At 48.8% G+C, this 25,537-nt stretch overlaps 1 protein-coding gene and 1 pseudogene across 2 annotated transcripts in view; one reads left to right on the top strand and one right to left on the bottom strand.

Annotated features, from left to right (window-relative positions):
• The window catches only part of LOC144112932 (uncharacterized), a 140,725-nt gene that overhangs the window by 48,329 nt on the left and 66,859 nt on the right, over positions 1-25,537 (top strand). The window lies entirely within an intron of this gene.
• Positions 19,397-19,517, bottom strand: LOC144116768 (U2 spliceosomal RNA; annotated as a pseudogene).

Raw genomic sequence — 25,537 nt, 5'->3', positions numbered from 1 at the left:
TTCTTTTGCAAATACTGTGCCCTAGCCTCTCGTCGCTCTTTGTGCAGGTTCGGATCCATATTTTTGGGAATTGGTTCTACCCTAATTGTTTCCCGCAGTTCATCGGGTATTCGTTTTGATCTTTTTATCTCTGACAGTGCACCCTCGTAGCCGCACCTTTTGAGCAGCTCTGTCCCTGTTCTGGTCTGTTTTAGCCCCGGAAGCTGAGCTACAAGTTGGGCCTCCGTTAGGTCCTCAAAGGTGTTATGCAGACCTAGAGCCATTAGCTTCTCCGTCGAGGTTGATTGCGGTAGGTGTATCGCTGTTTTGTATGCTCTCCTAAGTATCGTGTCCGCTAGCTTTATTTCTGCTTTGTTGCAGTTGTAGTACGGTATGCTGTATGTAATTCGGCTAACCACTAGGCTCTTTACAAGCTTAAGCGTGTCGCTCTCCCGCATGCCGTGTGTTTTCCTAGAGACCCTGGTTATCATGCGGGCGGCCTGTGTCACCGAGTTCTGTACTAGTCTGAGCGCCTGCGTGCACCTTTGGTTGTATTGAATCCGCATCCCTAATATTCTGATGGTTGTTCTTTCCGGTATGGGTTGCCCTTCTAGATAAACATTTAGTTTTAGTTCTTCTGTTTCCAGTACTGATCGGTTGAGTTTACCTCGCCAGACACTTAGTAGTTATGATTTTTCTGTCGAGCAAGCTAAGCCCCTGTCTCTAACATATTTTTCTACGCACGTTGGGCAGCCTGCAGTTCAGCTTCCTTTTCCCTGAGTGAGCCTTCCGTGACCCACACAGTGATGTCGTCCGCATACATTGCATGCCTTATGCCTTGTATGGTTTCTAGCTGTCTAGCCAGCTTAACCATTGCTATGTTAAAGAGTATGGGTGAAATCACTGACCCTTGCGGCGTTCCCTTAATGGGTGTTTGAAAGCTCTTGGGCCTGATCGGGAGTACTTGAAAGCTCTTGAATCCTGAGTACTTCGGGTTTGAACCCGACCGCAGCGGCCGCGTTTCGATGTAGGCGAAACGCTAAGGCGCCCGTGTGCTGTGCGATGTCAGTGCACGTTAAAGATCCCCAGGTGGTCGAAGTTATTCCGGAGCCCTCCACCACGGCACCTCTTTATTCCTTTCTTCTTTCACTCCCTCCTTTATCCCTTCCCTTACGGCGCGGTTCAGGTGTCCAAAGATATATGAGACAGATACTGTGCCATTTCCTTTCCCCCTAAAACCAATTATTATTATTATTAAACCTCTTGTGATATAAGATTTTTTTTCCAAGGTAACTACAGCGTTCCTGCAAAACTAAGGTCTATTGCTTTGTGTCGACACTATTTTCCGTCACGTGTAAAAATTTCATAGAAAATAAATGTTCACGGGACCTCAGTTACCCTCCTAACCTGAACACATCCAACTATAAATACTTTATTATTAATTCACGCCCATTTTTGTTTTAATTATGGGTAAAACAAATGCTCAGGAGGACAGAAATCGAAGATAAATTTTAAGTGACTTCTGACAGCAAAGAAATATAACATATCACCGGAAAATTCGGTAGCTCTTCAACTTTAAATAATATTCACCGAAAAAAAACAGCATCGAAAATTCCTTCGATTTACCTACTGCTGAACCTTGTTAGAGAGCGAAAGCTGTGGTGTATCGGGCAAGCAGACGCGGCTTGGCTTCCGTATAGCGCTGGGTGCGTTCCGCGCTCTTGATAGGCAGCGCGCCCTCTCGATAGGCAGCGCACTCTCCGTGGATAGGCTGCGCAGCAGTGCAAACTGGATAGGTAGCGCGCCCACCCTGCCACCCTTCCAGGTGGCGGTTGAATTAATTGGGTTGTAAAACATTTATTGCGTCGAGAGCAGGTTGCAGGAGACACATACTAGATGGCCGCTATAGGTCATGGCTGGCGGCGGCCTCATTGGCCCGCTCGATTGCCCGTACCAGCACGGCTTCCCACCGCTCGGGAGAAGAGAGCTGTATCAACTTCGCCGGAGGCGGATCATTTGCGCAGTTCCACAGAATGTGGTCGTATGTGGCCCTTTCACCACATTTATGGCAGTCTGGGTCGTGCTGGCCAGGGTACATGAGGGCAAGCAGTGCCGGATTCAGAAGGGAGCGTGTTTACAGTCGGCGCCAGGTAACCTCCTGCGCTTTTGTCAACGATTTGTGGGGAGGGGGATATGCGCGCCTCTCCAGCCTAAAGTGATGGGTGATGTCATGAAATGAGATCAACCCATCCCTCGCGAAATTCGGGTCGGAGGGCGCGCTCACTGCCCGGTCGACGAAACCTCAGGCTTGCGCATGAGCCGTCTCGTTCCCCGGATTAGACGAGTGGGCCGGAACCCAGATCAATTCAACTTCTCTAATGGGAAGGGGTGTGTTTTGAAGGATGCGGAGTGAGGTAGATGTGATACGGCCCCTCGCGAAATTGCGAATGGCTGTTTTGGAGTCGCTGAATATAATATCAGCACGCGTGTTCGCTATAGCATCGGTTCAGGTAATACCTGATGCCTGATTTAATATCTGCTGCTGGTCCTTAGACCCAAGATATTAAACTTATTTTTGGAGTATGGCGGAGTGCTAGACGCACTCTGGCACGGGTCGACCCGGTATTGCACTGCCTCCGGGATCGGCCCGGGGCCTGTGGGCCTATTAGCGCGCGGCGCCTTTTCTATCTTTCGTCTCCTACCTTATGCACGCGGCAGCGAGCCTGGCTCGGCTTGAGCCAGTAGGCAGGCCCGTGCACTTTCCTTTCTTCCTCTCAGCAACAGCAGCAGCTACCAGATGCGTGCTCTTGGCTCGTGATGTGCGTGTGAATATAGGCTGCGTTTTTATGGAGGCAAAACGCTAAGGCGCCCGTGTGCTGTGCGATGTCAGTGCACGTTAAAGATCCCCAGGTGGTCGAAATTATTCCGGGTCCCTCCACTACGGCACCTATTTCTTCCTTTCTTATTTCACTCCCTCCTTAATCATTTCTCTTACGGCGCGGTTCAGGCGGCCGCCGACATATGAGACAGATGCTGCGCCATTTCCTTTCCCCCAAAACCAGATTTCAATATTCTTGTCCCCTCATCTTTTTCATTTCATTTCTCCATTCTGCCTGTTATCCTTTATTTCCGCTGCCCCAGCTGAGGTGCTTTAGTATCGATGGCAGATGCCGGGGCTAGAAATAATCTCACTACTGCCACCACCACCATAAAAATCACTACTGCCACCACCACCATATTACCTTCATAGTTCCTGTGACTTTATTCGCGACTTCCAAACCACGCTTATCGCCTTGCACCCTCTCTGAGTGATCTAGACAACTATGCAAAAATTCAGATTGCCGCGGCAGTGGCTGAACTTCACGTGCAAAGCAAAAGAAATGGCACGTGACGACTTGCCAGTCAAGGTAAATATGCAAGTAAACTAAAATTCTGATGCAGTATGAAGAGCGCAGCGCAAGTATCAGCGGCAAAGACGCTTTCTTTTAGCTTTTGTAATTGCAGATTCTATATTTAAAGCTTAGTCCGGTACAACTTTGAACGTTGGACAGGAAGGCATTCCCTAGTGAAAGGTTTGAGGTTGATACCTTATTCAGTAAGCTGTATCTGTTCTGTGAATAGGCATGCTATCCCGTCTTAAATAACTCACAAGCAATTCCTCTTAGTTGCTCAAATATGCTTATGGTACCTCTTTAATTGGCTCGCCTTACATGCTTAGCGTCATGTCTACTTGTGAATGTCAATGTATCCGGTAACCTTGGCAATGTGTACATTTGTAAATAAAATTTTTTCCAATCAGATATTAAACTTAATTTTGGAATATGGCGGAAGTGCTTGGCTTGAAGCACCCTGACACGGGTCGGCCCGGTATTGCACTGCCTCCGGGATCGGCCCGGGACCTATGGGCCTATTAGCGAGCGGCGCCTTTTCTATCTTTCGTCTCCTACCTTATGCACGCGGCAGCGAGCGTGGCTCGGCTTGAGCCAGTAGGCAGGCCCGTGCACTTTCCTTCCTTTCTTCCTCTCAGCAACAGCAGCAGCTAGCAGATGCGTGCTCTTGGCTCGTGATGTGCGTGTGAATATAGGCTGCGTTTTTATGGAGGCAAAACGCTAAGGCGCCCGTGTGCTGTGCGATGCCAGTGCACGTTTAAAGATCCCGAGGTGGTCGAAATTATTCCGGAGCCCTCCACTACGGCACCTCTTTCCTCCTTTCATCTTTCACTCCCTCCTTTATCCCTTCCCTTACGTCGATCCCGGCAGCGGCGGTCGAATTTCGATGGAGGCGAAATTCTAGAGGCCCGTGTACTGTGCGATGTCAGTGCACGTTAAAGAACCCCAGGTGGTCGAAATTTCCGGAGCCCTTCACTACGGCGTCCCTCATAGCCTGAGTCGCTTTGGGACGTTAAACTCCCATAAACTAAACCCCATAAACCAAACAATACTACGCGAACCGCTGCTCTTCATGCCCTTGCATATCGTAAACGTTCTTCCAGTGCCTATTTATCAAGACTAGTTATGTGCAGAGTTCATGTTTTTCACATTACGGCAATCCGTAGTATATACGGCAATACATTTATAACCCATCTGAAATTCAACCTTTATTTAATCTCTGGTGCGACCATCCCTTATTGAAATTCAAATTTTTCTTTTGTTCAACTTAGTTCTCAGGAAGCGTTGTCCTTTTCTTGTCAACATGCACTGAATATTTACACTGATGGGTCTTTCACTCATCACTCAGCTGGTGCTGCTTATGTTGTTCTTAGCTTAACACAAACTATTGTATACGTTCATTGTCTCTCTTTAGAACCACCCTCTGGTGCCTATGCCGCTGAACTTGTAGCCTCTCATTCTGCTGTTGCTTATGCTATTAATAACCCTCCCTCTACGCCCGTTCATTTTTACACTGATTCTTTTTCTCTGCTCTCTGCCCTGTATTCAGTTACGTCGTTTAACCCGACAATTATTTCCACTAAGAAATATCTTGCTGCCCTATTTTCATTAAGAAGTTGCTGCCTACGCGCGTAGCCTGCAACATAATAGTTTCTGAGACATGTGTGCATTCGCTAGACTCGCCTTTATTCAGCTTTAAACGTTCAACCGTGGCGGATGAGTGGAAGCGTCCCCGCCTCGCACGCCGGAGGCCCGGTTCGATTCGTGGGGATTAAATTTCACAGTGCTTTGTCAACAACTTCATGCTTCATGCACACAGCGGAGCCACCCGCCGCCATGGCTCAGTGGTTAGGCCGTCAGTCTGTCAGTTGTTGCCAGGAAGAAAGAAAAGGAAAGTGCACAGGCCTGCCCACTGGCTCAAGCCGAGCCACAATCGCTACCACGTGCAGATAGTAGGAGGGTTAAAAGATGGGATAGAAAGACAGGATAGAAAAGACGCGCTAAAGACAATGCCGATCCCGGAGGCAGTGCAATACCGGGCCAACCGGTGGCGGGAGAGAAGCATCCCTCAAACTCTCCGCCACATTTCCATAAATAAGTCCAATTGGACCCGTAACAGATACTCTACGGGGTCCGGACATTCGCGTTTCGATGCAGGCGAAACGCAAAAGGCGCCCGTGTGCTGTGCGATGTCAGTGCACGATCCCCAGGTGGTCGAAATTATTCCGGAGCCCTCCACTATGGCACCTGTTTCTCTCTTTCTTCTTTCACTCCAACCTTTCTTCCCTCACGGCGCATTCGGGTGTCTACCGAGATATGCGAGACAATGACTGCGCCATTTTCCTTTCCTCGAAACTAATTTTAAAAATTTTCAGCGGAGGCTTGCCCCTCGATCGCCCCCGGGATGGGGGTGACAAAGTGTGTGTATCACTGGAAGACGGCGTGAATAAACGTCTCCTTGGTGAACTTGGAGGCCTGTTTCTTTGCGTGAGTGCACCGCAGCGGTGCCCCAGGGTGCGTGTGGTGACGGCTGATCGGGGCCCTCGGCTCGCACGAAACCTGCGCCCACTGGGAAAGCACGAACAGTATAATTTCTGGGGGGAGTCCGCGGTTATGTAAAATTAATATGAAGGAACAATAAATAAACAAATATCCCGATATATGTCCTTCGGGGACGTACCCTGTTTCGAACACCAGCCTGTCAAGGTGGTTACATATATGTAAACATTAAACAACACTAACATTACATAAACGTTAAACGAACATTAATACTCATGTTAGGAAGGGCAGAGTATCCATTTTTTACTGCCATTAGCGATACATAGAAAGAGTACGTGAAATAAGAAGCTTATCAACGTTTGAACGTAAAAAAGAAACTGAAGAGCTAAAACAAGCTTTTAAATTAATTTTAAAAAATTTTTCTATTATGATAATTAAAATGCAACCGCATGCACTTATTTAAGGTTAAGTCCAATTCGTGATCGTTACTCCTTCTAACAGGCACTATCTGGTAATCGTAACTGATCGAAATTTAGTATGCATTAGGCATTTAATTTCATATTTTTAAACAATACAATGCGACACTTTATTCTTTCTCTAGAATTATTAGGTACTAAATGTCTTTTATGAAAAAAATTCAAGAAAATCGGCAATTATCGTTTTTTTTTGCGAAATAAAGTTCACCATTTTTCTGACTTTCTGAATTCCGCAAGGTTTCAACACGTAACTAAAAAAATTAACTCGCCTAGAGATACGCATTTCCACTGATGGTAGTAGAAACGAGTAACGAGTGCTGATGCTTTCAGCTTAAAGTTCCTACTCTTTCTTATTCCATCACTGTCCTAGAACTGCCCTTCTTTGCAGCGCATTTTTTCGAACATCGTTTGCGATTTTTTTTTGCGGCGAAAATAATAATAATTGGTTTTTTGGGGAAAGGAAATGGCGCAGTATCTGTCTCATATATCGCTGGACACCTGAACCGCGTCGCAAGGGAAGGGATAAGGAAGGGAGTGAAAGAAGGAAGAAGGAGGTGCCGTAGTGGAGGGCTCCGGAATAATTTCGACCACCTGGGGATCTTTAACGTGCACTGACATCGCACAGCACACGGGCGCCTTAGCGTTTTTCCTCCATAAAAACGCAGCCGCCGCGGTCGGGTTCGAACCCGGGAACTCCGGATCAGTAGTCGAGCGCCCTAACCACTGAGCCACCGCGGTGGGGCCGGCGAAAACCCAAGAGCCAAAAAGTTTTTTGCTACCTCACGCTGGAAAGTTACTGAAAAATTACTGCTGAAAATAATTACTGAAAAAAGATTCAGGTCCTACAAAATCTCATGTTTCGTTGTGCGCGGATCCAAAGCAACACTTGGTACGCGGGCGGGCAGAAAAAGAACAGTCACGTGGGTCACCTGAGGGCTCAGGGGAACGATGGCGACGCGTTCCTTGCCGATGATGAGGCGGGACGCTTCAACGATTGTAGCCACGGCGGCTTCACTCTTCACAGTTACTTGGTAATTGCGGCCATCCAAGTGCTGGACACAGTAAACTCCTTCCAATCCAACTACGGAGCCTATCGCATCGACGACATCCTCCTGACTAGCCCCCTCAGGGACGCCGACGTCAAAGTCAAGAGCCAAAGGAAAACCGGAGTACAGTCAAAAGTAAACGGAATAGACTGGAAGTGCGTGGCAAACTGAGTCTCAGGTTTTTCTAACGCCTGCTCCGGTAACTGATTAACTCGGTCGCCAGCAAGCAGGGCGCGCTATCAGCCGATCCTTATCTGGAGCGTACGGCCATCACTTTTGGAAGCTCGAACGGATGCTAGTTGTTTTTCAAATACGGCACCACGGATTTCTCTGGCGCTACCTGCAATGTGTTTGAAGAGGGATTCGCGCCGTTTGATAATACTCAGCCGCTGGAAAGTGCGGCCTCGGGCATACCTGGCAGCGAGCACTGCCACGACTGTTATGTTTTTTACCGTGAGCGGCGTGTTGTGCAACACTTGTTTTATTTCTTGTGCTCAAGTCGGAGGGATTGATTACACCGTTTTTCCGGAGCGCGATGCCGTCCAGAATACCTGGAGATGAACGGCGCAACAAATAATTCGCCTCTACATTGAAGGTGTTCCTAAGCCCACTATAAGTCTCCGAATTGGACGATCGATCGGCGCTGTGAATAGCATTTGCTAGGCATATCGAGATGAGGATGGCCGCATTGAAGACGCCCCTCCTTCAGGGAGACCACGATCCGCATCGACAGAAGTCGACGAACTCATCGTGGCAGCGGTGGTGGCTGATCCATTTAAGAGTGCACGAGAAATTGAAGAGGTCCTATGTCTGAACATCACTGAGGCAACAATCCGCCGGCGCTTGCATGAAGCAGGACTGAGCGGATGCGTGGCCGCTCAGAAACCCTACTTAAGAGATCAGCAGAAACGCGCTCGACTGGACTTTGCGCGAGCCCATGAAGAATGGTCGGTAGGCGGTTGAGGTGGGGTCATCTGCACTGATGAGTCGACTATAGCCTCAAGATGGGATCAATAGCGCCAATTGGCGCCCGTACAACCGCTCGTAAGATTTAACTATATTCTCTTAATTATATCACGCTTTGCAAATGTCAGTGCTATATTTTCGGCGTGGGTGAATAATTCTGTGTGCAACGCTCGAGTGGGCGTTTCGGTATTTGTTCCAGAGGGCTTTAACTTTGTCTGGAAACTATCACGTCTACACCGTCAGCAAAACGAGTTTTATAACGGCGCTTGCCCACATTTCTAACGACAACGTTTAGTTTTTTTTGTTTGCGCGTAGGTATCAGCCCGGGTACTTGCACAATGTGCTTAGCAGTGGTGGCACGGCAGTGAGTGTTTGGGCAGCCGTCTGCAGAGATGGACTGGGCCCACTTGTGCACCTTCCAACTAAGTTTAACACGGCGTCCTACTGCGAAGTCCTTCATAGCTACCTCGTCCCGTTCGCCGTTGACGAGTCCTTTAAGGATGGCTTTTACTGGCTTCAGCAGGACCACAGCCCCGTCCACAAAGCTAAAGTCGTCCGAGACTTATTAGAACAGCGAGGAGTTGGACAGCTGCAATGGGTGCCAAAGGGCGCGGGCCTCAACATTACAGGAAATGTGCGGGGAGTTCTTAAATCCAACTTGTCTCACGTTCACTTGGGCGCAACAAGCAAAGAATAATTGTGGCTTGCAGTTGCAGCGGAATGGGACCGCATTAAGAGTGTGCGCAATCTGTGTACGCTTCTCTGCCCCGACGCATGAGAGCAGCCATTCGCGTTAACGGCAGTTTCACGCGCTTCCGAACCGCGTTTACTTTTGCACCTTGTATTTTTTGTTCTTGTGGAACTAACTCGATTAAATTCTTCCCACTAAGAAAAATAAAGAATCCCCTTGTTGCGTTCGACGTGCTGAGCATGCGTTACCACCTGCACTATTCCCGCAGTGCGTGCAATTCGCGTATTTTACCTGATCTCTTACATAGAACACACAGACTAAACAGCGCCGTGTCCTGATTATTATTTTGTGCGTGTTAGTTCTTAAGATATGCGAGGGTCTGCTGATAGCGCGCGCTGCTTGATGGCGACCGAGCTAATCGGTTACCACAGCCGGCTTTAGTAAGCGCTGCGACACGGTTTGCCGGCGCGGGTACTAGTACTTGTACATAATGTTATCGAAACCACGCTTGCTGTCGCAGCCGCTCCTTCATGCCATGCTAGAGAACGTGGAAATGTGCGCTCGTCGAGAGCGTAACTTCTGTTTAACAACGCAATATATTTAAATACGTTACCGCACTGCCATAGCTGAATCACAACTCAGAACACCTTAGTCTGTTAACTTTGCTGTTAGGCCGAGCAGCTGGAAATCAATATATATAAATACGGGCTATGGCTTTTTGAATATTACATACTGCAACTGCGCCGCTTTCTGTTTGCTTTATCCTCGCCCGATTTCCATGCATAGCGTGAGACCACGGCTTAATAATAATAATAATTGGTTTTTGGTGAAAGGAAATGGCGCAATATCTGTCTCATATATTGTTGGACAGCTGACCCGCGCCGTAAGGGAAGGTTTTTATGGTTTATGGTGGTTTAACGTCCCAAAGCGACTCAGGCTATGAGGGACGCCGTAGTGAAGGGCTCCGGAAATTTCGACCACCTGGGGTTCTTTAACGTGCACTGACATCGCACAGTACACGGGCCTCTAGAATTTCGCCTCCATCGAAATTCGACCGCCGCGGCCGGGATCGGCGTAAGGGAAGGGATAAAGGAGGGAGTGAAAGACGAAAGGAGGAAAGAGGTGCCGTAGTGGAGGGCTCCGGAATAATTTCGACCACCTGGGGATCTTTAACGTGCACTGACATCGCACAGCACATGGGCGCCTTAGCGTTTTGCCTCCATAAAAACGCAGCCTATATTCACACGCACATCACGAGCCAAGAGCACACGTCTGCTAGCTGCTGCAGTTGCTGAGAGGAAGAAAGGAAGGAAAGTGCACGGGCCTGCCTACTGGCTCAAGCCGAGCCACGCTCGCTGCCGCGTGCATAAGGTAGGAGACGAAAGATAGAAAAGGCGCCGCGCGCTAATAGGCCCATAGGTCCCGGGCCGATCCCGGAGGCAGTGCAATACCGGGCCGACCCGTGTCAGGGTGCTTCAAGCCAAGCACTCCGCCATATTCCAAAATTAAGTTTAATATCTGATTGGAAAAAAATTTATTTACAAATGTACACATGCCAAGGTTACCGGATACATTGACATTCACAAGTAGACATGACGCTAAGCATGTAAGGCGAGCCAATTAAAGAGGTACCATAAGCATATTTGAGCAACTAAGAGGAATTGCTTGTGAGTTATTTAAGACGGGATAGCATGCCTATTCACAGAACAGTGAAACAGCAATAATCTGACACAGAAAAAAAAAGAGACCTTAGCGCCAGTTTGGTCTAAAGACCAGAACAAGACGATCGTTGTTAACAGAAATGAATGGGCACGACCACTGCCGGAGGAACTCTTCCTCTCCCAAGAAAAAGATATCCTCCGACAAGAAACTGATCAGCTTCCTTCGGAGACGGCCAAGTATTGGCCACACTGCGCGGCGTCGAAAGCCACCAGTGACCGTGGTGTATCGTCTGCGCCATAAACTAAAAAGACCCGCAACAATTAACAGGCGAGCAAAACGGCCGCTGGGGAACCGGCGGCGGGAGACAAAGCTCGAAACGCCCTGCCCACGGAATCCCGCATGAGCCGCACGCCAAAAGACACGCGCTACCACGCAGGTGACTGTGGCGTGGCGATTACATTCCGGAAGCGGGCAACAGGTACTGGAGCGTAACACAGCCCACCGCTATAGCCGATCACGATGAGGCAGCACTGCCCACCCAAGTTTCCAAACAAAGTCGCGTAGATGGTCTGGAAGAGGCGTCGACGATGTTGGCATCAGGTGCTACTGCGCTTACATGTCTGAAAAAGGCCACTGACGTAGCATAGAAAGCGGTAACCTGCTCTGATTGACGTCCATGATTAACGGGGGCAGAGGGATTCAAATAGTGCCAAGAAGGGCCCAAAAAGTGCCGCGCTAGGGTTCGCGCCGGAGACGCGTCCCCCAGCAGGATACACAAAATGCACTTCAAAGCTAACAGCGAGGACGTGATGGACAAAGTTGGAAAGGCAAAACCTCCTCTCTCCCGTGGTTGTCCAAGAACCGCACGAACCACAAGCTCGGTTCCGCCTGACCAAAAAAAGAAAAAAAAACTAGTCTGCACCCGCCTTATGACGCGCAGAGGTGGTTTAACAATGTGGCAAAGGTACCAGAAGGCACCCAGCACGACCGACTGAACCAGGTAGCGCCTCTCAAGCAGAGGCACGTCAAATGCCTGTGCCCTCCGCGCACAGGCTGTAATGCCCTCTACGACCGAAAACCGCATACCATCCCATATTCCAGCACAGTGATAGGTCACGCCTAAAATGCGCATATGCGGACACCACTGCAAAACTATCGCACATGTAATACGTCTCTGAGGAGACCCCACGAAAAAGTAATGACTCTTCGAATAATTAAGAGCAGTTCCCGACAAGGAAGCGTACTCACGAAAATCGTTTAAAGCTTTGATCACGCTGCTTTCATCAGCTAAGTAGAGTATAATAATATCTGAATAAGAAGGGAAGCGGACACAGCTTACTGAATAAGGTATCAACCTCAAACCTTTCACTTGGGAATGCCTTCCTATCCAACGTTCAAAGTTGTACCGGACTAAGCTTTAAATATAGAATCTGCAATTACAAAAGCTAAAAGAAAGCGTCTTTGCCGCTGATACTTGCGCTGCGCTCTTCATACTGCATCAGAATTTTAGTTTACTTGCATATTTACCTTGACTGGCAAGTCGTCACGTGCCATTTCTTTTGCTTTGCACGTGAAGTTCAGCCACTGCCGCGGCAATCTGAATTTTTGCATAGTTGTCTAGATCACTCAGAGAGGGTGCAAGGCGATAAGCGTGGTTTGGAAGTCGCGAATAAAGTCACAGGAACTATGAAGGTAATATGGTGGTGGTGGCAGTAGTGATTTTTATGGTGGTGGTGGCAGTAGTGAGATTATTTCTAGCCCCGGCATCTGCCATCGATACTAAAGCACCTCAGCTGGGGCAGCGGAAATAAAGGATAACAGGCAGAATGGAGAAATGAAATGAAAAAGATGAGGGGACAAGAATATTGAAATCTGGTTTTGGGGGAAAGGAAATGGCGCAGCATCTGTCTCATATGTCGGCGGCCGCCTGAACCGCGCCGTAAGAGAAATGATTAAGGAGGGAGTGAAATAAGAAAGGAAGAAATAGGTGCCGTAGTGGAGGGACCCGGAATAATTTCGACCACCTGGGGATCTTTAACGTGCACTGACATCGCACAGCACACGGGCGCCTTAGCGTTTTGCCTCCATAAAAACGCAGCCTATATTCACACGCACATCACGAGCCAAGAGCACGCATCTGCTAGCTGCTGCTGTTGCTGAGAGGAAGAAAGGAAGGAAAGTGCACGGGCCTGCCTACTGGCTCAAGCCGAGCCAGGCTCGCTGCCGCGTGCATAAGGTAGGAGACGAAAGATAGAAAAGGCGCCGCGCGCTAATAGGCCCATAGGCCCCGGGCCGATCCCGGAGGCAGTGCAATACCGGGTCGACCCTTGCCAGAGTGCGTCTAGCACTCCGCCATATTCCAAAAATAAGTTTAATATCTTGGGTCCAAGGACCAGCAGCCGATATTAAATCAGGTATCAGTATCAGGTATCAGGTCTGCATGGTAGCCTGGTAGCGCTGAGCACACCAAACGCTCCTTCAGGAAAAGTCTGAGCCACCCGCCGCGGTGGGCTCAGTGGTTAGGGCGCTCAGCTACTGATACGGAGTTCCCGGGTTCGAACCCGACCACGGCGGCTGCGTTTTTATGGAGGAAAAACGCTAAGGCGCCCGTGTGCTGTGCGATGTCAGTGCATGTTAAAGATCCCCAGGTGGTCGAAATTATTCCGGAGCCCTCCACTACGGCACCTCTTCTTTCACTCCCTCCTTTATCCCTTCCTTACGGCGCGGTTCAGGTGTCCAACGATATATGAGACAGATACTGCGCCATTTCCTCCCCCCCCCCCCCCCCAAAAAAATAATTATAATTGTATTCTGTGCGATGTCAGTGCCCGTTAAAGATCCCCAGGTGGTCGAAATTTTTCCGGAGCCCTCCACTAAGACAGCTTTTTCTTCCTTTCTTCTTTCACTCCCTCCTTTATCCCTTCCCTTACGGCGCGGTTCAGGTGTCCAACGGTATATGAGACAGATACTGCGCCATTTCCTCCCCCCCGCCAAAAAAAAAACAATTATAATTATATTCTGTGCGATGTCAGTGCCCGTTAAAGATCCCCAGGTGGTCGAAATTTTTCCGGAGCCCTCCACTAAGGCAGCTTTTTCTTCCTTTCTTCTTTCACTCCCTCTTTTATCCCTTCCCTTACGGCGCGGTTCAGGTGTCCAACGATATATGAGACAGATACTGCGCCATTTCCTTTCCCCAAAAACCAATTATTATTATTTTTATTAAGGAAAGGTCTCAAAGCATGCAGTTGAAGGTTGGTCCGAACCCGTGTCGCAAGCTAGCCTCCAACTTGACTAAAACCTTTAAGCTATATGCAAAGAGAAATGCTATGACACCACTCAAAACGCCGTACCATGAACGGTTGCTCAAAATTAGAAGTTCGTTAAAAGGTGTGCTATGAAAAGTCTTACACTCTACGCCATCGCGTCAAAACCTTAAGGGGGAGCATGTTTGTCCTCCATTTTTTTTTTCAATTTACCACGGCGTGTTTCAAAAGCCCACCGAGAAGTGAGACAGCTACTGCGGATTTCCTTTCGACATAACCAAGTGTTAATACAATATGGTTGGCTCGTGATGCGCACCCGCCGCGGTGGCTCTGGTTTGGGCGCTCGGCTACTGATCCGGAAGCGGGGGTGGTGGTAACTTTATTCATAGAAATATATGGGTGGGTCTCGGTGTCAAGCCACTCTTCACATCTTGTGACGTGGTCTGTTGCTCTTGTGGCAGTGTTGGAGCCCCTAGTCCAGGGCCCCACTGAGTCTTGCCGCCAGGTAGGCTTTCCGGACCAGTCCTGCCTGGACCGCCGGATCCTCGCTGGAAAGCGTCCTCTCCCACTGCTCCGCACTCGGGATTTTGTTTATTGCAGCCGCATTTGTCCTCTTTTCACACCACGTTGCATGAATTAACGTGGCTTTGTCCTCGCCCCACGGGCATTTGCGGCTATATAGCTCTGGATGGATCTTAGCATGTTTAGATTCGGGAAAGTTCCCGTTTGTAGCTGTCTCCAATAGACCGCTTCCTGCTGGTGGAGATTTTTGTGAGGTGAGGGATATCTAATCCTGACCCCCTTATAGTAATGCAGAATTTCTGAGTATCCTAAGGGCACTGGTTCCACTTCAGGCTGCTCGAGGCTGGTTTGGTTGGAGGCTCGGTTTGTAAGCTCTCGAGCTCTCCTATCCGCCTCGGTATTCCCCACGATGCCTGCGTGTCCCGGTACCCACATTATCATGTGCTGCAATTGTTTTTCCTTCGTCGGTAATTTGGCTGTCTTTAGGATGTGGAGCGCTGCTCCCCCCCCCCCCATTTTGCCATTCATGTAGCAGTTTCTGCATGCTGTTTGCGAGTCTGTTAGAATTATTAGGGATCTTTGAGCACGGTAGCCCTCTGCCGCCGCTAGGGCTATGGCAGCCTCTTCAGCCTCCTCAATCGTGCCATCCCTGATAGTTGCGCTGTCTATTTCTTTGAGTTCATGATTAATTGCCGTTGCAACCGCTCTATTTCTGTGTTGTCTAGTTCTTCCGCATGGAGCCGCATCTGTGTACGTAATGTTTTCGTTGTTGGCTAGGTTCTGTTGCACATACTGTGCCCTAGCCTCTCGTCGCTCTTTGTGCAGGTTCGGATCCATATTTTTGGGAATTGGTTCTACCCTAATTGTTTCCCGCAGTTTATCGGGTATTCGTTTTGATCTTTTTATCTCTGACAGTGCACCCTCGTAGCCGCACCTTTTGAGCAGCTCTGTCCCTGTTCTGGTCTGTTTTAGCCCCGGAAGCTGAGCTACAAGTTTGGGGCCTCCGTTAGCTCCTCAAAGGTGTTATGCAGACCTAGAGCCATTAGCTTCTCCGTCGAGGTTGATTGCGGTAGGTGTATCGCTGTTTTGTATGCTCTCCTAAGTATCGTGTCCGCTAGCTTTATTTCTGCTTTGTTGCAGTTGTTGTACGGTATGCTGTATGTAATTCGGCTAACCACTAGGCTCTTTACAAGCTTAAGCGTGTCGCTCTCCCGCATTGCCGTGTGTTTTCCTAGAGACCCTGGTTATCATGCGGGCGGCCTGTGTCACCGAGTTCTGTACTAGTCTGAGCGCCTGTGTGCACCTTTGGTTGTATTGCATCCGCATCCCTAATATTCTGATGGTTGTTCTTTCCGGTATGGGTTGCCCTTCTAGATAAACATTTAGTTTTAGTTCTTCTGTTTCCAGTACTGATCGGTTGAGTTTACCTCGCCAGACACTTAGTAGTTATGATTTTTCTGTCGAGCAAGCTAAGCCCCTGTCTCTAACATATTTTTCTACGCACGTTGGGCAGCCTGCAGTTCAGCTTCCTTTTCCCTGAGTGAGCCTTCCGTGACCCACACAGTGATGTCGTCCGCATACATTGCATGCCTAATGCCTTGTATGGTTTCTAGCTGTCTAGCCAGCTTAACCATTGCTATGTTAAAGAGTATGGGTGAAATCACTGACCCTTGCGGCGTTCCCTTAATGGGTGTTTGAAAGCTCTTGGGCCTGATCGGGAGTACTTGAAAGCTCTTGAATCCGGAGTACTTCGGGTTTGAACCCGACCGCAGCGGCCGCGTTTCGATGTAGGCGAAACGCTAAGGCGCCCGTGTGCTGTGCGATGTCAGTGCACGTTAAAGATCCCCAGGTGGTCGAAATTATTCCGGAGCCCTCCACTACGGCACCTCTTTATTCCTTTCTTCTTTCACTCCCTCCTTTATCCCTTCCCTTACGGCGCGGTTCAGGTGTCCAAAGATATATGAGACAGATACTGTGCCATTTCCTTTCCCCCTAAAACCAATTATTATTATTATTAAACCTCTTGTGATAGAAGATTTTTTTTTCCAAGGTAACTACAGCGTTCCTGCAAAACTAAGATCTATTGCTTTGTGTCGACACTATTTTCCGTCACGTGTAAAAATTTCATAGAAAATAAAAAAAATGTTCACGGGACCTCAGTTACCCTCCTAACCTGAACACATCCAACTATAAATACTTTATTATTAATTCACGCCCATTTGTGTTTTAATTATGGGTAAAACAAATGCTCAGGAGGACAGAAATCGAAGATAAATTTTAAGTGACTTCTGACAGCAAAGAAATATATCACCGGAAAATTCGGTAGCTCTTCAACTTTAAATAATATTACCGAAAAAAAAAACAGCATCGAAAATTCCTTCGATTTACCTACTGCTGAACCTTGTTAGAGAGCGAAAGCTATGGTGTATCGGGCAAGCAGACGCGGCTTGGCTTCTGTATAGCGCTGAGTGCGTTCCGCGCTCTTGATAGGCAGCGCGCCCTCTCGATAGGCAGCGTACTCTCCGTGGATAGGCTGCGCAGCAGTGCAAGCTGGATAGGTAGCGCGCCCACCCTGCCACCCTTCCAGGTGGCGGTTGAATTAATTGGGTTGTAAAACATTTATTGCGTCGAGAGCAGGTTGCAGGAGACACATACTAGATGACCGCTATAGGTCATGGCTGGCGGCGGCCTCATTGGCCCGCTCGATTGCCCGTACCAGCACGGCTTCCCACCGCTCGGGAGAAGAGAGCTGTATCAACTTCGCCGGAGGCGGATCATTTGCGCAGTTCCACAGAATGTGGTCGTATGTGGCCCTTTCACCACATTTATGGCAGTCTGGGTCGTGCTGGCCAGGGTACATGAGGGCAAGCAGTGCCGGATTCAAAAGGGAGCGTGTTTACAGTCGGCGCCAGGTAACCTCCTGCGCTTTTGTCAACGATTTGTGGGGAGGGGGATATGCGTGCCTCTCCAGCCTAAAGTAATGGGTGATGTCATGAAATGAGATCAACCCATCCCTCGTGAAATTCGGGTCGGAGGGCGCGCTCACTGCCCGGTCGACGAAACCTCAGGCTTGCGCATGAGCCGTCTCGTTCCCCGGATTAGACGAGTGGGCCGGAACCCAGATCAATTCAACTTCTCTAATCGGAAGGGGTGTGTTTTGAAGGATGCGGAGTGAGGTAGATGTGATACGGCCCCTCGCGAAATTGCGAATGGCTGTTTTGGAGTCGCTGAATATAATATCAGCACGCGTGTTCGCTATAGCATCGGTTCAGGTAACACCTGACGCCTGATTTAATATCTGCTGCTGGTCCTTAGACCCAAGATATTAAACTTATTTTTGGAGTATGGCGGAGTGCTAGACGCACTCTGGCAAGGGTCGACCCGGTATTGCACTGCCTCCGGGATCGGCCCGGGGCCTATGGGCCTATTAGCGAGCGGCGCCTTTTCTATCTTTCGTCTCCTACCTTATGCACGCGGCAGCGAGCCTGGCTCGGCTTGAGCCAGTAGGCAGGCCCGTGCACTTTCCTTTCTTCCTCTCAGCAACAGCAGCAGCTACCAGATGCGTGCTCTTGGCTCGTGATGTGCGTGTGAATATAGGCTGCGCTTTTATGGAGGCAAAACGCTAAGGCGCCCGTGTGCTGTGCGATGCCAGTGCACGTTAAAGATCCCGAGGTGGTCGAAATTATTCCGGAGCCCTCCACTACGGCACCTTTTTCCTCCTTTCGTCTTTCACTTCCTCCTTTATCCCTTCCCTTACGTCGATCCCGGCCGCGGCGGTCGAATTTCGATGGAGGCGAAATTCTAGAGGCCCGTGTACTGTGCGATGTCAGTGCACGTTGAAGAACCCCAGGTGGTCGAAATTTCCGGAGCCCTTCACTACGGCGTCCCTCATAGCCTGAGTCGCTTTGGGACGTTAAACTCCCATAAACTAAACCCCATAAACCAAACAATACTACGCGAACCGCTGCTCTTCATGCCCTTGCATATTGTAAACGTTCTTCCACTGCCTATTTATCAAGACTAGTTATGTGCAGAGTTCATGTTTTTCACATTACGGCAATCCGTAGTATATACGGCAATACATTTATAACCCATCTGAAATTCAACCTTTATTTAATCTCTGGTGCGACCATCCCTTATTGAAATTCAAATTTTTCTTTTGTTCAACTTAGTTCTCAGGAAGCGTTGTCCTTTTCTTGTCAACATGCACTGAATATTTACACTGATGGGTCTTTCACTCATCACTCAGCTGGTGCTGCTTATGTTGTTCTTAGCTTAACACAAACTATTGTATACGTTCATTGTCTCTCTTTAGAACCACCCTCTAGTGCCTATGCCGCTGAACTTGTAGCCTCTCATTCTGCTGTTGCTTATGCTATTAATAACCCTCCCTCTACGCCCGTTCATTTTTACACTGATTCTTTTTCTCTGCTCTCTGCCCTGTATTCAGTTACGTCGTTTAACTCGACAATTATTTCCACTAAGAAATATCTTGCTGCCCTATTTTCATTAAGAAGTTGCTGCCTACGCGCGTAGCTAGCAACATAATAGTTTCTGAGACATGTGTGCATTCGCTAGACTCGCCTTCATTCAGCTTTAAACGTTCAACCGTGGCGGATGAGTGGAAGCGTCCCCGCCTCGCACGCCGGAGGCCCGGTTCGATTCGTGGGGACTCAATTTCACAGTGCTTTGTCAACAACTTCATGCTTCATGCACACAGCGGAGCCACCCGCCGCCATGGCTCAGTGGTTAGGCCGTCAGTCTGTCAGTTGTTGCCAGGAAGAAAGAAAAGGAAAGTGCACAGGCCTGGTCACTGGCTCAAGCCGAGCCACAATCGCTACCACGTGCAGATAGTAGGATAGTTGAAAGATGGGATAGAAAGACAGGATAGAAAAGACGCGCTAAAGACAAGGCCGGCCCCGGAGGCAGTGCAATACCGGGCCAACCGGTGGCGGGAGTGAAGCATGCTTCAAACTCTCCGCCACATTTCCAAAAATTAGTTCAATTGGACCCGTAACAGATACTCTACGGCGTCCGGACATTCGCGTTTCGATGCAGGCGAAACGCAAAAGGCGCCCGTGTGCTGTGCGATGTCAGTGCACGATCCCCAGGTGGTCGAAATTATTCCGGAGCCCTCCACTATGGCACCTGTTTCTCTCTTTCTTCTTTCACTCCAACCTTCCTTCCCTCACGGCGCATTCGGGTGTCTACCGAGATATGCGAGACAATGACTGCGCCATTTTCCTTTCCTCGAAACTAATTTTAAAAATTTTCAGCGGAGGCTTGCCCCTCGATCGCCCCCCGGGATGGGGTGACAAAGTGTGTGTATCACTGGAAGACGGCGTGAATAAACGTCTCCTTGGTGAACTTGGAGGCCTGTTTCTTTGCCTGAGTGCACCGCAGCGGTGCCCCAGGGTGCGTGTGGTGACGGCTGATCGGGGCCCTCGGCTCGCACGAAACCTGCGCCCACTGGGAAAGCACGAACAGTATAATTTCTGGGGGGAGTCCGCGGTTATGTAAAATTAATATGAAGGAACAATAAATAAACAAATATCCCGATATATGTCCTTCGGGGACGTACCCTGTTTCGAACACCAGCCTGTCAAGGTGGTTACATATATGTAAACATTAAACAACACTAACAATACATAAACGTTAAACTAACATTAATACTCATGTTAGGAAGGGCAGAGTATCCATTTTTTACTGCCATTAGCGATACATAGAAAGAGTACGCGAAATAAGGAGCTTATCAACGTTTGAACGTAAAAAAAACAGGGCTGAAGAGCTAAAACAAGCTTTTAAATTAATTTTAAAAATTTTGCCATTATGATAATTAAAATGCAACCGCATGCACTTATTTAAGGTAAAGTCCAATTCGTGATCGTTACTCCTTCTAACAGGCACTATCTGGTAATGGTAACTGAACGAAATTTGGCATGCATTAGGCATTTAATTTCATAGTTTTAAACGATACAATGCGACACTTTATTTCTCTAGAATTATCAGGTACTAAAGGTCTTTTATGAAAAACTTTCAAGAAAATCGGCAATTATCGGGGTTTTTTTTTGCGAAATAAAGTTCACCATTTTTCTGTCTTTCTGAATTCCGCAAAGTTTCAACACGTAACTAAAAAAATTAACTCGCCTAGAAATACGCATTTCCACTGACGGTAGTGGAAAAGAGTGACGAGTGCTGATGCTTTCAGCTTAAAGTTCCTGCTCCTTCTTATTCCATCACTGTCCTAGAACTGCCCTTCTTTGCAGCGCATCTTTTCGAACCTCGTTTGCGATCTTTTTTTTGCGGCGAAAACCCAAGAGCCAAAAAGTTTTTTGCTACCTCACGTTGGAAAGTTACTGAAAAATTACTGCTGAAAAATAATTACTGAAAAAAGGTTCAGGTCCTACAAAATCTCATGTTTCGTTGTGCGCGGATCCAAAGCATCACTTGGTACGCGGGCGGGCAGAAAAAGAACAGTCACGTGGGTCACCTGAGGGCTCAGGGGAACGATGGCGACGCGTTCCTTGCCGATGATGAGGCGGGGCGCATCAACGATTGCAGCCACGGCGGCTTCACTCTTCACAGTTACTTGGTAATTGCGGCCATCCAAGTGCTGGACACAGTAAACTCCTTCCAATCCAACTACGGAGCCTATCGCATCGACGACATCCTCCTGACTAACCCCCTCAGGGACGCCGACGTCAAAGGCAAGAGCCAAAGGAAAACCGGAGTACAGTCAAAAGTAAACGGAATAGACTCGAGTGCGTGGCAAACTGAGTCTCAGGTTTTTCTAACGCCTGGTCTGGTAACTGATTAACTCGGTCGCCAGCAAGCAGGGCGCGCTATCAGCCGATCCTTATCTGGAGCGTACGGCCATCACTTTTGGAAGCTCGAACGGATGCTAGTTGTTTTTCAAATTCGGCACCACGGATTTCTCTGGCGCTACCTGCAATGTGTTTGAAGAGGGATTCGCGCCGTTTGATAATACTCAGCCGCTGGAAAGTGCGGCCTCGGGCATACCTGGCAGCGAGCACTGCCACGACTGTTATGTTTTTTTACCGTGAGCGGCGTGTTGTGGAACACTTGTTTTATTTCTTGTGCTCAAGTCGGAGGGATTGATTACACCGTTTTTCCGGAGCGCAATGCCGTCCAGAATACCTGGAGATGAACGGCGCAACAAATAATTCGCCTCTACATTGAAGGTGTTCCTAAGCCCACTATAAGTCTCCGAATTGGACGATCGATCGGCGCTGTGAATAGCATTTGCCAGGCATATCGAGATGAGGATGGCCGCATTGAAGACGCCCCTCCTTCAGGGAGACCACGATCCACATCGACAGAAGTCGACGAACTCATCGTGGCAGCGGTGGTGGCTGATCCATTTAAGAGTGCGCGAGAAATTCAAGAGGTCCTATGTCTGAACATCACTGAGGCAACAATTCGCCGGCGCTTGCATGAAGCAGGACTGAGCGGATGCGTGGCCGCTCAGAAACCCTATACTTAAGAGATCAGCAGAAACGCGCTCGACTGGGCTGTGCGCGAGCCCATGAAGAATGGTCGGTAGGCGATTGAGGTGGGGTCATCTGCACTGATGAGTCGACTGTAACCTCAAGATGGGATCAATAGCGCCAATTGGCGCCCGTACAACCGCTCGTAAGATTTAACTATATTCTCTTAATTATATCACGCTTTGCAAATGCCAGTGCTATATTTTCGGCGTGGGTGAATAATTCTGTGTGCAACGCTCGAGTGGGCGTTTCGGTATTTGTTCCAGAGGGCTTTAACTTTGTCTGGAAGCTATCACGTCTACACCGTCAGCAAAACGAGTTTTATAACGGCGCTTGCCCACATTTCTAACGACAACGTTTAGCTTTTTTGTTTGCGCGTAGGTATCAGCCCGGGTACTTGCACAATGTGCTTAGCAGTGGTGGCACGGCAGTGAGTGTTTGGGCAGCCGTCTGCAGAGATGGACTGGGCCCACTTGTGCAGCTTCCAGCTAAGTTTAACGCGGCGTCCTACTGCGAAGTCCTTCATAGCTACCTCGTCCCGTTCGCCGTGGACGAGTCCTTTAAGGATGGCTTTTACTGGCTTCAGCAGGACCACAGCCCCGTCCACAAAGCTAAAGTCGTCCGAGACTTATTAGAACAGCGAGGAGTTGGACAGCTGCAATGGGTGCCAAAGGGCGCGGGCCTCAACATCATAGGGTATGTGTGGGGAGTTCTTAAATCCAACTTGTCTCACGTTCACGTGGGCGCAACAAGCAAAGAATAATTGTGGCTTGCAGTTGCAGCGGAATGGGACCGCATTAAGAGTGTGTGCAATCTGTGTACGCTTCTCTGCCCCGGTGCGTGAGAGCAGCCATTCGCGTTAAAGGCAGTTTCACGCGCTTCTGAACCGCGTTTACTTTTGCACCTTGTATTTTTTGTTCTTGTGAAACTAACTCGATTAAATTCTTCCTACTAAGAAAAATAAAGAATCCCCTTGTTGCGTTCGACGTGCTGAGCATGCGTTACCACCTGCACTATTCCCGCAATGCGTGCAATTTGCGTATTTTACCTGATCTCTTACATAGAACACAAAGACTAAACCAGCGTCGTGTCCTGATTATTATTTTGTGCGTGTTAGTTCTTAAGATATGCGAGGGTCTGCTGATAGCGCGCGCTGCTTGATGGCGACCGAGCTAATCGGTTACCACAGCCGGCTTTAGTAAGCGCTGCGATACGGTTTGCCGGCGCGGTACTAGTACTTGTACATAATGTTATCGAAACCACGCTTGCTGTCGCAGCCGCTCCTTCATGCCATGCTAGAGAACGTGGAAATGTGCGCTCGTCGAGAGCGTGACTTCTGTTTAACAACGCAATATATTTAAATACGTTACCGCACTGCCATAGCTGAATCACAACTCAGAACACCTTGGTCTGTTAACTTTGCTGTTAGGCTGAGCAGCTGGAAATCAATATATATAAATACGGGCTATGGCTTTTTGAATATTACATACTGCAACTGCGCCGTTTTCTGTTTGCTTTATCCTCGCCCCATTTCCATGCATAGCGTGAGACCACGGCTTAATAATAATAATAATTGGTTTTTGGTGAAAGGAAATGGCGCAATATCTGTCTCATATATTGTTGGACAGCTGACCCGCGCCGTAAGGGAAGGTTTTTATGGTTTATGGTGGTTTAACGTCCCAAAGCGACTCAGGCTATGAGGGACGCCGTAGTGAAGGGCTCCGGAAATTTCGACCACCTGGGGTTCTTTAACGTGCACTGACATCGCACAGTACACGGGCCTCTAGAATTTCGCCTCCATCGAAATTCGACCGCCGCGGCCGGGATCGGCGTAAGGGAAGGGATAAAGGAGGGAGTGAAAGACGAAAGTAGGAAAGAGGTGCCGTAGTGGAGGGCTCCGGAATAATTTCGACCACCTGGGGATCTTTAACGTGCACTGACATCGCACAGCACACGGGCGCCTTAGCGTTTTGCCTCCATAAAAACGCAGCCTATATTCACACGCACATCACGAGCCAAGAGCACACGTCTGCTAGCTGCTGCTGTTGCTGAGAGGAAGAAAGGAAGGAAAGTGCACGGGCCTGCCTACTGGCTCAAGCCGAGCCAGGCTCGCTGCCGCGTGCATAAGGTAGGAGACGAAAGATAGAAAAGGCGCCGCGCGCTAATAGGCCCATAGGCCCCGGGCCGATCCCGGAGGCAGTGCAATACCGGGCCGACCCGTGTCAGGGTGCTTCAAGCCAACCACTCCGCCATATTCCAAAATTAAGTTTAATATCTGATTGGAAAAAAATTTATTTACAAATGTACACATGCCAAGGTTACCGGATACATTGACATTCACAAGTAGACATGACGCTAAGCATGTAAGGCGAGCCAATTAAAGAGGTACCATAAGCATCTTTGAGCAACTAAGAGGAATTGCTTGTGAGTTATTTAAGACGGGATAGCATGCCTATTCACAGAACAGACACAGCTTACTGAATAAGGTATCAACCTCAAACCTTTCACTAGGGAATGCCTTCCTATCCAACGTTCAAAGTTGTACCGGACTAAGCTTTAAATATAGAATCTGCAATTACAAAAGCTAAAAGAAAGTGTCTTTGCCGCTGATACTTGCGCTGCGCTCTTCATACTGCATCAGAATTTTAGTTTACTTGCATATTTACCTTGACTGGCAAGTCGTCACGTGCCATTTCTTTTGCTTTGCACGTGAAGTTCAGCCACTGCCGCGGCAATCTGAATTTTTGGATAGTTGTCTAGATCACTCAGAGAGGGTGCAAGGCGATAAGCGTGGTTTGGAAGTCGCGAATAAAGTCACAGGAACTATGAAGGTAATATGGTGGTGGTGGCAGTAGTGATTTTTATGGTGGTGGTGGCAGTAGTGAGATTATTTCTAGCCCCGGCATCTGCCATCGATACTAAAGCACCTCAGTTGGGGCAGCGGAAATAAAGGATAACAGGCAGAATGGAGAAATGAAATGAAAAAGATGAGGGGACAAGAATATTGAAATTTGGTTTTGGGGGAAAGGAAATGGCGCAGCATCTGTCTCATATGTCGGCGGCCGCCTGAACCGCGCCGTAAGAGAAATGATTAAGGAGGGAGTGAAATAAGAAAGGAAGAAATAGGTGCCGTAGTGGAGGGACCCGGAATAATTTCGACCACCTGGGGATCTTTAACGTGCACTGACATCGCACAGCACACGGGCGCCTTAGCGTTTTGCCTCCATAAAAACGCAGCCTATATTCACACGCACATCACGAGCCAAGAGCACGCATCTGGTAGCTGCTGCTGTTGCTGAGAGGAAGAAAGGAAGGAAAGTGCACGGGCCTGCCTACTGGCTCAAGCCGATCCACGCTCGCTGTCGCGTGCATAAGGTAGGAGACGAAAGATAGAAAAGGCGCCGCGCGCTAATAGGCCCATAGGCCCCGGGCCGATCCCGGAGGCAGTGCAATACCGGGTCGACCCTTGCCAGAGTGCGTCTAGCACTCCGCCATATTCCTGATAAGATACTGTTTAATATCGGTGGGTCCAAGGA

Source organism: Amblyomma americanum, chromosome 1 (assembly GCF_052857255.1).
Source record: "Amblyomma americanum isolate KBUSLIRL-KWMA chromosome 1, ASM5285725v1, whole genome shotgun sequence".
NCBI classification, from domain to species: domain Eukaryota; kingdom Metazoa; phylum Arthropoda; class Arachnida; order Ixodida; family Ixodidae; genus Amblyomma; species Amblyomma americanum.
Note: the sequence above shows the minus strand (reverse complement) of the source record. Positions and strands in the feature narration are given on the sequence as shown.